Below are 10,519 nucleotides of genomic sequence, written 5' to 3' on the forward strand. Positions count from 1 at the left end.
ATGTTGTCTGTGAATGCCAAAGACACATTATATTTGAAAATACGTAAATGTTTTCAAAAAGCTGAATTGACATTTTATGAGAATTTAGAAGGAAAAACTGTTTTAGTGAAGGCACTTGCTTTAGAAATTAGAGACATCTTAGCTAAAGCTGTATGTATCAGAGCATCCCTAAAGTCAACAGATCTTGGCTTTGGTCAAGAGGTGGTAAGGATAGGGGAGTGTGACCAACATTGAAAGCCACATTGTTAAAAATTATAGACAGATTTAGTGGGTATTGGATAGGTCCTATCTTTTACAAAGTTCCCAAACTACCTATTTCCAAGTTCAATTTTAGCTCTGAGCTCACTATCTCTCTAAAACTCTATATCTGTCATCAATCTTAGTGGAGTTTTTTGGTTTTACTTATTTATGGGGTTTTTTGTTGTTGTTGTTTTGTTTTTTTTTGGCAGGATCTCACTCAGTCGCCCAGGCTAGAGTGCAGTGGCACGATCTTGCCTCACTGCAGCCTTGACCTCCCAGGCTCAAGTGATCCTCTTACCACAACCTCCCAAGTAGCTGGGACTACAAGCATGCACCACCACACTTGACTAATTTTTTTTTTAAATTTTTATAGAGATAGAGTTTTGCTATGTTGCCCAGACTGGTCTCAAACTCCTGAGCTCAAGCAATCCTCTGGCCTTGGCCTCCCAAAGTGTTGGGATTACAGGCATGAGCCACCACACCCGGCCCATTCTTAGTGGATTTAATATACACGTAGATGACCGTTCCTACACCCTGACCTCTCAATTCCTTGAACCCCTCCCTAACAATTATCTTGTCCTCCATGCTGCTTTGGTCTCTCACTCCAGAATCTCAATACCAACACACCCACCAGAAACTCAATTTCAAACCTCCCGCTCTGGGCACCATCTCCTAACTCTCCAGCTCACTTGCCTTAGAATCTCAACTGCAACAATCCCTCAACTTCACAGGGCCCTAAAGTGTAGGGATCTTACCATCTTTTCACTGATTTTCAGCCCCTCAAATATTCACTTCCCTTCTATCATTAAATTATATGGTTGATCTTATAGCATTCCCTTGCTTACACACTCTATTCCCTTATCTCTGTCTTCCTTTATTATTCTCACCTGACAAAGCCCCAACTTGGTTAAATCCTCCTCTCCATCTGCACTGGATCTGCACTTGTGCAACCCAATGGAACTGGAAAAAAGCATCAAATTCTGCTGACTGCTCCCACTTTACCTTCCAGACCACAAACTTCCAGTGGACCCAAGGTGCTTCCCAGCATCACGCTGTCTTTCCCCAGGCCAGTTACTTTTCCATACTCCCAGATCATGATTTTATACTCTATTAGTCCATTTTCACACTGGTGATAAAGACATACCCGAGACTGCCCAATTTATAAAAGAAAGAGGTTTAATGGACTCACAGTTCCACGTGGCCGGGGAGGCCTCACAATCATGGCAGAAGGTGAAAGGCATGTCTCATATGGCAGCAGACAAGAGAAAGGAGCTTATGCAGGGAAACTCCCCTTTACAAAACCATCAGATCTCATGACACTTATTCACTATCACGAGAACAGCATGGGAAAGATCTGCCCCCACGATTCAATTGCCTTCCACCGGTCCCTCCCAAAACACATAAGAACTGTGGGAGCTACAATTCAAGACGAGATTTGGGTGGGGACACAGCCAAACCATATCACATATCTTCTCTGTTCTCAAACTTATTACTCATCTTTACTATTTTCATCCTCTGATGATTGATAACTTTCTTTCTCTTCCATCAAGAAAATGACAGCAGTCAGAAGAGAACTTCAACATGCTACCACCACCAAATCTACAACATTATCTACAGCTTAACTATATTCCCTATCTTCTCTTCTGCTACTATTGAAACTGCCTTTGCAAAAATTATAAGGGAGAAAATTATGGCAGTGAAAGAGATCTGATTTAATACACCTCCCCCACCCCCATGTTGCCTTTCCCTGAATTATTCCTGAGGTTTTTGGTCAAGCTAACTTTGAGAGACATTCAGGTTATAGTTTAAATGATAGTAGCCTCTCCTCAAAACTCAACCGCCTTTGTAAAGCTAAGGAAAGGCCATCAGACCATGGGGAGGAGAGGAGCCTGATTCTGATGAAGTGTAGACCTAAATGATTGCCAGCTGTTCCTGCAAATAATATCAGTATTGTAGATTGGTCTTTTGAGATACCTTTTCGGGTTTTTGGCCTGTCTGACCCCCATGGCTCCACCTGGACCTGCCAAACTGCTCCTGTTGGCCCCACCCAGGAACAATTCAGCTCAAGAAGACAACTTTGACCCCCTATTATTTCATCTCCACCCCAACCAATCAGTAGCAAGAACACATTGCATTGCAACTCCCACCCCTTTCCCCAAACTGGCTTTGAAAAACTCCTACCTATGAGCCTTGGATGGGATTGATTTGAGTACTAACTTCATCTGACACGTGGTGTGGCCAGCCTCGTATCTATTAAACTCTTTCTTCACTACAATGCCATGGTCTGTTTTTGTGCAGTGGGTAAGAAGAGCTCATCAGGGGATTACACTATAAGTGAGCTGTGTTCCTATTCATGACCACTCTTGTTTGCTAACACACAACACACTTGTGTACTGGATCCCTTCCCATCTCACATACACCATGTCAGTAGGGCAGAATTTCTACCACGTCTCTCGCGACTTGATATTTCCCCTCTCCACTGGATTATCCCATGAGTATACAATCCTGCTATTGTTTCTCCCATCTAACATGCCCCCGGTAGAGTAAATGACAGATGGAGGATGGGAGGGATGAGAAGCCAAAACATACTTTAAGAAGCTTTTGCACAGTTAAGATGGAAAATGAGGTGGGTTGAATTAAGATAGTGGAAATGAGGACTGAATGGGGAAGATAGATACAGGAGACATTTCAGTGACTGAATAGATAGAACTCCAGACTCTGCCTGGGTGAAATACAAATAGAAATGTCATCAACTAAGAAATGGGAAAATTGAGTTGAGTCTGGGGTTTGTGTTAGTTTGCTAGGGCTGCCATAACAAAGTACCACAGACTGTGTGGTACAGAAATTTACTTTCTTGCAGTTCTGGAGGCTCAAAGTCTGAGATCAAGGTTTCCGGTGGGTTTGGTTTCTTCTGAGACCTCTTTCCTCGACTTGTAGTTGGCTGTCTTCTCTCTGTGTCTTCACATGGTCTTCCCTCTGTGTGTGTGTGTCTATGTCCTCATCTCCTCTTCATATAAGGACATCAGTCATATTCAATTAGGGCCCACCTATGTGAACTCATTTTATTTTAACCACCTCTACAATGACTCTATCTCCAAATCCAGTCACATTCTAAGGTACGAGAGATTAGGACTTCAACATATGAATTTTGAGGCAGCACAACTCAACCTACAACAGATTTTATATTGGTTGGGATGTTTATGGGACATCCGGTTGAGATCTCTTATGACGAATGGGCTAGGGTTGGTGTTGGGAGTCTTCCCGCAAAGAGTAAGCAGCAGCATCAAGAGAAAGACTATAGAAGAAGAGGAAAGGGCCAAGGATTGAAACTTTTAGAATGCTTGTATTTGATTGGCACTTAGAGATAAAGCATAAGATGTAGCAATTTTAAAAGGGTATCAGAGACCAGCTAATGCAACTAGGAGTAGACTTAACTTCTAGAAGTTAGTAATGGTATATTTCAATAGCTTCCATGTAAACCCCCTCCATGCCATCTCTCAGACTCTGCTATTTCCATCTCAATTATTAAACGTTGGTAGCACTATTTCTTTCCCTTCTTAATTGATATAGTTCCATTTAAAGAGTATATTATACAGCTAAATGAAAAACTCACTATAGGTGCTATTTGAAACTCAAAAAGGGTGCCTTTTGAATACCATTGGCAGATTAATATTCATGACCCACACATACATACACACACACACACACACATACCTGGTTATAATACCCTCACACAGTTCTCGGAGGGGCTCTGAAAGATGTGTGGACTTTGCTACTGGCAGGCCACTGACAAATAACCCTGTCTTTGTCTCCAGTGGATCCATGGCAGCACTCAGAGATCTGAAGAGTACAGGCACAGAAAATGTTTTCACACTTACCACTATATTAGTTCCACTTAATAAATATGTATTCAGCAAGGTTGTGCTTTGTGATAATTTTACCTGGACTGCCACTCAGTGGCCATTTGGAGAAATACCCAGAAGAGAGCTGCCACTTCTGTAAACTCTCCAGTGTTTTCTAGGGAGGCCAAATGCAAATGCTTGAGCTATATTTTACATCCTTTGTTTTTTTAAGTATGCTGAAATCCATGTTAGTGTTACTAAATTTTAAGCAGTAACAGTCAAGGATAGGATTTAACATTCTCATCATGAGTATTTTCCAAGGTTCAGAAGGAACTTGAAGGATTCTTCTGCAAGATTTTTCTCTCTCAAGATCCTCCAAACTCCCCTCCCTGTCATTCCACGTGGTTCCTTTCTGCCCTTTCCTTGGGGACAGTGTTTCAGTGTTGCACTTCCTGTACTCTTATCAGCCCGTCTGTAATCTCCCACTCAGCTTTTTCTAAACATGGGGCAAAGGGAGAGTATAAGGAGCACTGGAATCAGGAGTAAATCATAACAAAGGGAAAAACTGAGTTACAGAAGACAATTCTAAAAAGATGACTTGAATGAAAACATTTGATGCAAGGGGGCAAGTCATGAGGCTATAAGGGAAGAGTGTTCCAAGTAGTCTACTCAATATGGCTAGAACAGGGATGGGTGGTAAGGGAGTAGTAGCAGAAAATGAGATCAGAGAGGTAACTAGAAATCAGACCATGGAGAACCTTGTAAAATATAGTAAGGTATCTGGCTTTTACTCTGAGACAAGAAGCCATTGCAAACAATAAAATTATGGATACTGGTTGTAAAATCCACTCTCAGATTTTTGGGAAACTCCTGCAATGGAATAAGCATTAATAGTTTCAATATAAGCAAGAAAATATATTTTTAAAAACTTTCTTGTAATAAGTGAGTTAAAAACATACTTTAAAAAAGCTTTCACAAAGGTAAAAATTAAGTGGTTTTCATTTAAGTCATCTTTTTAGAATTGAAAACCTCTTAATTTCTCAGCAAGGTAACATTTTTTTACCACCTCTTTGAAGAGTAGGCGCCCCATCGCCTATATTTCTCTCCTACTTTTTATCCAGATAACTTTTTTTTTTTTTTTTTTTTTTTTTTTTTTTTTTTTTTTTGAGACGGAGTCTCGCTCTGTCGCCCAGGCTGGAGTGCAGTGGCCGGATCTCAGCTCACTGCAAGCTCCGCCTCCCGGGTTGACGCCATTCTCCTGCCTCAGCCTCCCGAGTAGCTGGGACTACAGGCGCCCGCCTCGTCGCCCGGCTAGTTTTTTGTATTTTTAAGTAGAGACGGGGTTTCACCGTATTAGCCAGGATGGTCTCGATCTCCTGACCTCGTGATCCGCCCATCTCGGCCTCCCAAAGTGCTGGGATTACAGGCTTGAGCCACCGCGCCCGGCCAACTTTTTTTTTTTAAGAAGAAGTCTCACTCTGTCACCTGAGTGAATGGACATAGCTAGAAATGAAAATGAAGTTTGGGGAAAATATGAAACTATTTTCTTTATATATGAATGTTTTCTTCTCTTTTTGCTTTGGAATATAAAACTATCTGATTTCAATAATCAGATGAATCCTTACCATTCTTTGCCTGGTGAACTCCTATGTAATCTTTAACAAGTCTGACATCTCCCTATCATCTCCCCCAAGATTGAATTAGTCACTTCATCTGTGATCCACTACTACATGTATACGCCTTGGTTTTTGCATTTATCACACTATAATCCTATGATAATAATTAGTATTATAATTACAGTCTAATTATTACTAGTGGTAGTATTAATTTACATGTAAGGCATTCCGGAATCAAATCTGCCTTATTCATCTCTGCAGCCTCTATGCCTAGTGCAATGCCTGGCACACATGAGGTACTTTAAAAATATTTGGTGAGTGAATGAATAAATCATTAAATAAATGAATTCATGAATTGAAAACCAAAGGATTAAATCTTGTTAGTTCCAGATTCCTATGCATGTGAAACAGCTTCTTAAATATCCAAAGGACTACCATGCTGGTTATTGCCTCTTCACACTTGCAAAGATCAATTTCCTGGACCACCCACTGTACTGGTTTATTACATCCTTTTATCACTAGGAAATGTGAATGAATTGTTTTTCCAGTAGCAGTGATAGCTTTGTAAGCAGTAACTGGTAAGTTTTGCTGCTTAGACTATAGTTTAAAAGGAAGCCAGGTTCATGGGCTTTTCACTCAGGCCGGTTCAGCTAATTCTGTAGTCCACCCATAGAATGCATCCCCAACTCTAGCCAGGGAACTTGTCAGTGTGAGCCAGTTGTTACAAGAGGCTATCACATGTAAGCCTGGAGAACTTGGTGAAGGCTGTGGAAAAAACTGCCTGTCCTGCTGACAGTCTGTCAGGAGTTTCATCTTGGGACAGGACTCCAAGCCCTCCACATTAGGTCTCCTGGCTCCCTGAGAGTGTCAGGTATAAAGAAAGCTGCCTGGGATGACTGTGGGGCTGAGCATCCTTTGGAGCTACTCTCAGCACAGGGAACTGCCACACTCAACTACTTCCACTGCTCTGAAGTGAAGCGCTCAGGCACTATGGACGTGGTGCAGCCACTGGCTACTCTGCAGTTTCTTTTGAACAGACCCATCAGTGGCCTCTCTCATCCACCTGACCTGCCTGGCAAATGATAAAGTCTGTCCCGTGGTTGTTTCAAAATGGTAGAGATGTTGCTGCACTAGAATCTGTCACAGATAGAAAGTGTAACATTCCAAAGTCAAATTTGGCTGAAACAAGCAGATAAGTTTAAAGGTTTTGAACAGCCTTAAATGATCATGTCCAGGGGATCAGTCTATCCTCAGCAGGAGGTCATATCACTGAGAGAAAATGAACCCATTACCAACCCCAACTGGTAAGGGATACAAAACAAGTAAATTCTAAAAATGAAAATCGTTCCCTTAAAGTAGAAAGCATCATAATGCCGGTAGCAAACTATTCCTGCGCTATCTTTAGACCAACCAGCAGCAACATGAATAAATAAAGTGCTGTGGGATCTTGCCTGCTTATAACAGGGCTTAAGGTCAGTGAAGCTTTGTCAGACCACAATAGCTAGGAAATCAGAAAGGCGTGAACTCTTAGAGGAAAGCAACACAGATCCAGTTCCCTGTGGCATAAATGTAAAGGATCCAAGCAGAGGAACCTAGTAAAATGTGGGGGTTGTGAAGATGAATGATAGTCAAGCTCACTTAGGACCACAGTCCCAAACAGCTAAGGTTTGTTTCAAATCATGTCTTCTATACACAACTGAGTGAATAATAACTGGAACCTGTAAACATCAGGGGCCAAACTCAAGAGAGAATAGACTACCCCGTAACAATATATGCTAATTAAATTCAACTTGGTGAGGTTTAGTTCTAATATGACTTAATTCGTATTTTGTCTTGTTATTGATTTGCGGCCAAAGCGAAGCAAAGCTCTCTTTACAGCTAGCACATTTTGAAGTGCCACCCACAAACAGGAAAACATACAAATGCGATGTCTTCTAAAGTGCTGCGGTCCCACTATGGCCATTAAAGATGACAAGTATGTGGACTTTGTTGATCTATGGGAATGTGTATGCACAGCAATGTTAAGTGAAAGAGTGTGTACACATTGATTACAGCCCTGCAGGAACCCAGTCTGTACATCAGCCAAGATCATAAGTGAACATGGAGAGACACAAATAGAATTGAATATGCATGACATTCTGAGTCCTTTTTTTTTTTCCAGTAGAGTTGTTTCAGCTCACAATAAAAATAAATACTACTCAGGAGGCTGAGGTGGGAGGATTTCTTGAACCCAGGAGTTCGAGGTTACAGTGAGCTATGATCACCCCACTGCATTCCAGCCTGGGCAACAGAGAGACCCTGTTTCAAAAAAAAAAAAAATAGATAAATAAATTTAAGGGGTGAAAAACATTGCTGCAGTTCTAAACTTGTGTAGTTGTGAAGCATGTACTGAAATCCAAGTCTATCCACTCCAGAAAGAGAGCAAACAGTGGAAAGATGACATGGTGACACAGCAAACAAAGGGACCTGCTTAGAAACACAATACTGAGGCTGTGATGGGCTAAAGCAGAATTTTAATGATACTGTAGATTAGCTGGATGTTTTCAAGCAGTATGCATTCTGTTTGAACAGTACTCCCTTCCCAACAACTACGGGAGATTACTTACTTTTCATGCACCTGCACTTCGAATCATGTGTGTAATTATCAGTTTTTCAAATTGATCTGAGGAAGCATTATGATTGCTAGAGAAGTGTTAGGCCAAAATTTTAAGGCCTTGGCTTTGTCTCTAGAGCAGGGAATAGAGGCCCTCTTAGCCATGAGACCAGAGAGACCTGGAGGGCAGGATACTGCAGCAACACCAAAAACACCGCCTACCTAGACTCCCTCACTGGCAGGGGGGGCAATGGCAATGAAGCCTTGGTTTTGCTCCTCATACTGCTGGGACATGTCTGTCCTCTCTGCAAGTAACCTGGGCAGACATGTGGCTGTGCCTGTGCACGAGCCATATAGCACTTGCTTACCTGTTTTGCTACTGTTTCCCCCCACCTTTTGGCCGTTTACCAAAAGCAAACAGGATGGAGAGGAAATACAGTGACCATGTCTGGATTGTAGCTGGTCCTCCCTATTTCATAGCAGTGGCAGTGCCATATGGAGCCTTGCACTGCTTGCGTAAGTTGGGATACCAATAAGTAAGGTCTATGTGGTTTCTCCAGGGAAGGCCTTGCCAGATTCTCTAAGCACTTTATCTGAGGGTTAGATTTCGTTAGTTCAATGGAGAGTTTAGGGTGGTGTCGGCTAAGTTCATGTCAAATCTATATACCCTCCCCTTGTTTGTGGCTTAGATCATTTGTGCCATTATTTTCTTCCTACTTTTCCCAATTCTCCAAGGTCACTGTGCTCTGCATCAGAGAGAAGCACTGAAGCACACACACCAGTAATAAATAGTCTCCCAGCATCATTGTGTAGTAGATGTTAAGTACACATCTCATAGGCAACTGTAAAACTACCCAGAATAATTGCTGCACATCTTCCCAGAGCAGTGTTTGTAGGCTTTGTAAACTTACAGGACAAATCAGAGGCATCTTCTCTGACCAGCAATGAAGGGAAAGGGGACAAGATTGGGGTTTCTGACATCTTTAGGGGAAAAAGGAAACCAATGTAATATCTCTGCCAAGGCTCTCAATGATGGCTTTACACAACAATATTCTCAGAAATAAAACTCCTCTCCATTGGCTGATCAACACAGCATAAAAATCCATCCAGGGAGGTCCCTGATATAATGCCTGATGGTACTGACAGGCAAAGTCTGACTGTGTGGCACTCCCACATTCAGTCTCATCATCGGCGAATATGAGCAGGGAGGAGGGAGCCTCAGCTGAGGTCTTTATTTTATAGACTATGAGTTCAGTGAGTGGCTGACCTGCACTAATCCAAAGACAGAAATAAAAAACCAAAAAGGAAACACAGCCACTTGTAATGCATGTCAATAAAATGCTCATTGAAGCCTCTGAACCAGGTGACAATGTGATGGACCCTGTCCAAGGGGACAAATGCAGGAGAAATTGCCTAGAATAATCATTTGACTGGCAACACAGAGCCAGGCTGCTGCAGAAACCAGTCCTGACATTTACCCTGGCACAGCTGTTGATGTTGAAGTGAGAATCCTTTGTTCTGTTTTGCTGACATGGAGGCTAGCCCCAGGCCTCCAGGCAGACCATTGCAAAGGCTTTCTGGATGGAGACTTCCTGCAGGAGACATCACCATAGAAGGTTTTATTTAGGTAGTATAGTATAACGGCTAAGGTTTATTGAGCACTTATTATGTGCCAACTATTGCAAAAAAGAGATGGCACATTCAAAACAGGTAAAGAAGGCGAGTTTAATGAGGAAACTGTTTACAAAGGTATGGACGGGGTTAGGGTAACTGGCAAGAGATGATGAATCTAGCATCAGCTGGGAGCTGTTACCACCCCTAGACTGAGGAAGCAAAAGAGTGTGGCCTAGGTCATCTGTGCTTAAAATAAGCTGTGAGAGTCTCCATCTTGGAAAAAAAAAGGAGCTGTGAGTGACCGTGGGGAGAGGGATGCAGCCAAATGCAACCATGAAATAAGGAGAAAGCCAGGTGAATGAATACCCTGACCTCACTCTTCCAATCTCCCATCTTCATGTGGGGAAGCTTAAAACAAAGAGTAAACTAAGGGGATAATCTCTTTCCCCATTTCTTTATCTGATGGGCACCTTCTGGGCCTGTGCATGTGGTTCAGAAAGCACTGCTACAGGGCTTGAAACAAATAGCACAGAAGGAGATGTGAGCATCCCCCTCACCCCCACCACCTGGAAACCCTTTACATATCAGGTGAGTGGTTTTATTCTGGTTATGTT

The sequence above is a fragment of the Rhinopithecus roxellana genome, chromosome 7, assembly GCF_007565055.1.
Source record: "Rhinopithecus roxellana isolate Shanxi Qingling chromosome 7, ASM756505v1, whole genome shotgun sequence".
Taxonomy (NCBI): domain Eukaryota; kingdom Metazoa; phylum Chordata; class Mammalia; order Primates; family Cercopithecidae; genus Rhinopithecus; species Rhinopithecus roxellana.